The sequence below is a fragment of the Oratosquilla oratoria genome, chromosome 29, assembly GCF_046742065.1.
Source record: "Oratosquilla oratoria isolate Oo_2021 chromosome 29, ASM4674206v1, whole genome shotgun sequence".
In the NCBI taxonomy this organism is placed as follows: domain Eukaryota; kingdom Metazoa; phylum Arthropoda; class Malacostraca; order Stomatopoda; family Squillidae; genus Oratosquilla; species Oratosquilla oratoria.
In genome coordinates, this window is record NC_134805.1 from 44568750 (window position 1) to 44573749 (window position 5000).

The following is a 5000-nucleotide window of genomic DNA, read 5'->3' on the forward strand; positions in this document are numbered from 1 at the left end:
TTCAATTTCTTAATATAACAAGAGGTCTGTGGCCGTGTTTCATCACCAATCTTCAATCAATCTTCATCAATTGGGGGCATACGCCAGGGAGCGCGTTACTTCACTCATACGCGGACACCAGTCTCCACTGTCTCTCCAAGCAAGCTCCCATGCAGACACCCTTGACAGATTCGATATTGTTCGGCTTGCCGCAAAGCAATTTAAGTCACCTCAGAATAATCACCGTTCCAAGTCGAAGCAATTAACCCTCTTCGATTAACCTTCAAATTGTGATATTTTATTTTAATTTCTATCCTGTGCCTTGCTGCATTGCCTCTAATCCGGACGATACGGATATCTTTTGGATGTGGCCTACCGGACTTTTATTATATCTGTATGAACCTGTCTCTTAAGCTTTAACAGTTTGGGAGCGCTAACTGCGGCCAAACTAAACCGGAACACACCGAGGAACTCACCGAGAAACGCGCCCAGCTCTGTAGATATATGTACACCATATATATCCTGATTGACATCAAACAGTTTTATTTAGCTGAAGGGAGCCCTCTCTCTTTGTAAAATGAATAAATAAATAAATAAATAAATAAATAATTTAATTAATTAATAGGGTGGTGGTGGGGTTGGTGGTGGTTCGGGATGGGGGATGGGGGTAATAAAATGACCTAACGGCAGTCAGAATGAAAGTAAAAGTGTCACCCGGTACGGAAGGGTAGACACTTGACAACCTACCTGGTTAGCGTTGTTGGCATTTAAGTTTGCATTCACGTTGCTGTTATCCAAATTGTTGTTATTATTATTGTTGTTGTTATTGTTGTTGTTGTTGATGTTGTTGTTGATGTTGAGGATCAGCGTGCTCATTGTAATGAGGAAGCTCATGTAGTTGAAGGCGTTGGCACCGGAGAAGATGGACGCGGCGCCATGCCCGAGACATTTCTTGGGTTTCTTCTTCCGCTGGAAGATGGTGCCAGGAACTATCGAAGGACTCTTCCCTCGCTTCTGCCTCCGTTTCTTCTTCCAGTCTTCGGCTCCAGAAGAACTTGATGGCCACTCAGGTGAAGGAATCACCAAAGAGTCTGTTCCCGGTGACGGAGTGTCAGGAACAACTATCGAAGGCCCCTTCCCCCTCTTCTGCCTCCGTTTCTTCTTCCAGTCTTCGGCTTCCGAAGAACTTGATGGCCACTCAGGTGGAGGAATCACCAAAGAGTCTGTCCCCGGTGATGGAGTGTAAGGAACTACTATCGAAGGCCCCTTACCCCTCTTCTGCCTCCGTTTCTTCTTCCAGTCTTCGGCTTCCGAAGAACTTGATGGCCACTCAGGTGGAGGAATCACCAAAGAGTCTGTTCCCGGTGACGGAGTGTCAGGAACAACTATCGAAGGCCCCTTCCCCCTCTTCTGCCTCCGTTTCTTCTTCCAGTCTTCGGCTTCCGAAGAACTTGATGGCCACTCAGGTGGAGGAATCACCAAAGAGTCTGTCCCCGGTGACGGAGTGTCAGGAACAACTATCGAAGGCCCCTTCCCCCTCTTCTGCCTCAGTTTCTCACTCCAGTCTTCGGCTCCCGGAGAATCTGATGGCCACTCAGGTGAAGGAATCATCAAAGAGTCTGTTCCTGGTGATGGGGTGCCAGTAACAACCATCGAAGGCTCCTTCTCTCGCTTCTGCCTCCGTTTCTTCCACCAGTCTTCGGCTTCTGAAGAACTTGATGACCACTCAGGTGGTAGAATCACCAAAGACTCTGCTCCTGGTGATGGAGCATTCTTCAGAGTTCTTTTGAGTCTTCGTTTGATGGGATGGGGTGGTACTGGGGACACTTTTGATCTTGGATGATAGGTCTTTGGCAAAGAAAAGCGACTCTGGTTTGAGTGACGATTTCCGAAGTGTGACGAGCTGATGGAGTTTTTTGATTTCCTGACATCTTTGACACGGTCCCTCGCAAGGTTTTGTTTGTGTCTCCTGTTAATGGAAGACACTAATTCATGAGTTGTGAATGGTACTGATATATAAATATTCCCCTCTGTGATACTCATATCACTATCCGTTTTAGTAATAAGTTTTGGGGCATTTTTGGGACTCATGAAATGATGAATTTCATTTTCATTCATCGCTTTGTTTTCAGACATATCATGAGTACTTCGTCTAATACTCATGTCGTTCACAGGCACTTCTATCCAGGTTTTGACGAAATCGTCGAAGACATCTTCTAGCTCCGATCTCAGTACTTCTGCAAAAGATCTCTCCGATTTGGCGGAAATGACTAAACTGAGGAGATGAACCACAAGAACAAAAGTTCCTTTAAGACTCATCTTAGACAGTCACTAAACTCACCTCCGTTTAGATAATGCTCACCATAGTCCTAACTCGTTCTAGTTAAATCTAACTGTACTCAGGCACCTGGTCACCCCCATACAAGAAATCACGATCTCCATTTGCACGGAAAGAAAAAGCGCGTTAGTTTAACGGACTCGCTTTGTTTCGCTTTGCTTAACGTTCCAGTCCTCCAAAGGCTGATGGGAGACTGAGTGATTTCACAATGCCTCACCAGAGGGCTCTGCAGGTTTGTGTGACAGGGGGCGGGGACATTGTAGTCCAATGAGAATCGTTCTCTCTGTCTCTCATTTCTCTTCTTCTCCCTCTTCCTTTTCTTCACCTCTTCTTCCTCGTCAATGTTGTATCTGATCTGTCGACTTCACGTGGACAGATGTGTCATGATAACATGATGGTTATGGAGGGTAGACCAACATTCATCTTATTTTCTTTTATTTATCTATTTATTTCATAATATCATATATATTTTTTTTTGTGAAGAAGATGCGAATTAAAAACTTGGCGGTTTATTTCTTCAAGATGGCTTCTGAGCTACTGCCGCCACCGCCATATTTTCATCATTGCCTTGGACCACGTGCTGGACACGTGATCGACGGCTATTACCCTCCCGGATGAGATCTCAGAGTTTATATGTGGCCCTGCCTATCTATAATGTTATGAACTTACACACACACATACACACACACGCACGCACACATACACACACACACACACACACACACACACACACACACACACACACACACACACACACACACACACACACAACTTGCCCAAAATACCAAGGTGCCGACTTGTTCTCCTGTGATGCCTTATTGCCCTAGACGGGGACCGAACTCAGGACCGCTTGAGTCGGTACCACTACACCAACATAAATATACATGAGCACATAACAGAGAGAGGGCGGACCCACCTCTTAACTGTGTACAGAGTCAACACAGCTAGCCCCCAAAACCGAACCCTACTCCACAGGGTCCTGTTACCTTTGACAATAAGAATTCGCTTGGTCAACATAGATTACCTGAGGCGAGGCGACGAGAAGGCAGACTGCCCTACTGTACAGCTGATCAAATACATTCTTCGACTCAGTATGGCGTGCAATCTTGGTGCCAGTAATTATATATATATATATATATATATATATATATATATATATATATATATATATATATATATATATATATATATATATATATATATATATATATATATATATATTACAGGTGAAAAATGTAATCACACATTTATCAATCACGTTAAAACCACTGTTGGAGGAGAAAAGACTGGAGACGGGAAATATATATATCTCGATTACAAACTGCAGTCCTCTTCAGTAGATCAAGAAGAGGATTGTAATTTGCAATCGAAATATATAGATTCCCCGTCTCCCTTTTCTACTCCAACAGTGGTTTTAACGTGATATATATATATATATATATATATATATATATATATATATATATATATATACATATATATATATATATATATATATATATATACATTATATATATATATATACATATATATATCATATATATATATATATTTATATATATATATATATATATATATAATTATAATAATAATAATAATAATAATAAAAATAATAATAATAATAATAATAATAATAATAATAATAATAATAATAATAATAATGATAATAATAATAATAATAATAAATGATAATAATAATGATAAAAACGACCTCGGTTACAATATTTTTATTTCAGATCTCCAAACATCAAATTATCTTTCCGTCATATATAGCATAGCTGAATAATGAACCAAGAGATTGTTAACCTATACGAATGTTAGACATGTTACTGAAATGTTCTCAGGGAAGTCTAGATATCTGCAAACGAAGTCATATTCTAGTTACAATAGTTAGTTCTAGTGGAGGTTGGAAAAATAGTCGAGTGTAATAACAACTAAACTCCCTTTTCCTACCAGTACACACCAGCGAACGGTATAAGAACTTATTGTAGCAATTGTACTCAGGTATCCACGTCACGTAGACCAAACAAGACCGTTTCAGGAGCTATTAGGAGGCATGTAAAGACGACCTGCGCAAGAGGACGTGCGCGTGCAGTCGCGCCAATTCTGGGCCTGATCGCTCACTTCCTGATAGCATCGTCCGCAGAGGCGTAAACTTTCGTATACTGAACGTGCTTATCAAGGCACTCGGTAACACCGGTTAACAAACCCACTAGAGCTTAAATCGGACTAACGGAGCTAGACTGAAAACAAAAATAGATATATAGATAAACAAATAAACCAATGTAAAAGGAAACAAGAAATGGTAGATTAAAGAGCTGGCGGCGTCATTGGAACCGTGCTGGTCTCGCATTCGCTTAGTTATGGGTTCGAATCCCGCACTCCTCTCCGATTCCCAGCAGTGACTGACATAAGGTTCTTACCTTCTTCTTCCTCTTCGGTTATACCGTTCGTGATTTGTATCTCTTTATTTTCTTTGCCGTCCGATGATTTTATTCACTATAAAGAAGCACATCATTACCCAGAGTTCAAACATCCCTTCCCTTTATCCTGGGTGCCGTCACGCGATTTCATTCAGCTAAAGGAACCTTCTCCTCTATCCAAACATTGCAGTTGCACAATCGGGTAAAAATCTAGAATATAGAGTCTATTTCTTTAAATTGTTTGTGTATTTCAGAGTTCA

At 41.1% G+C, this 5000-nt stretch overlaps 1 protein-coding gene across 1 annotated transcript in view; it reads right to left on the reverse strand.

Moving 5' to 3' along the window:
• Window positions 1-4034: 4034 nt before the first annotated feature.
• Window positions 4035-5000, reverse strand: part of LOC143040759 (uncharacterized) — a 6577-nt gene continuing 5611 nt past the window's right edge. The window contains exon 4 of the mRNA XM_076212163.1: window positions 4035-5000. This exon is cut by the window's right edge and continues 474 nt beyond it. The gene's annotated coding sequence lies outside the window, so the exon portion shown is untranslated.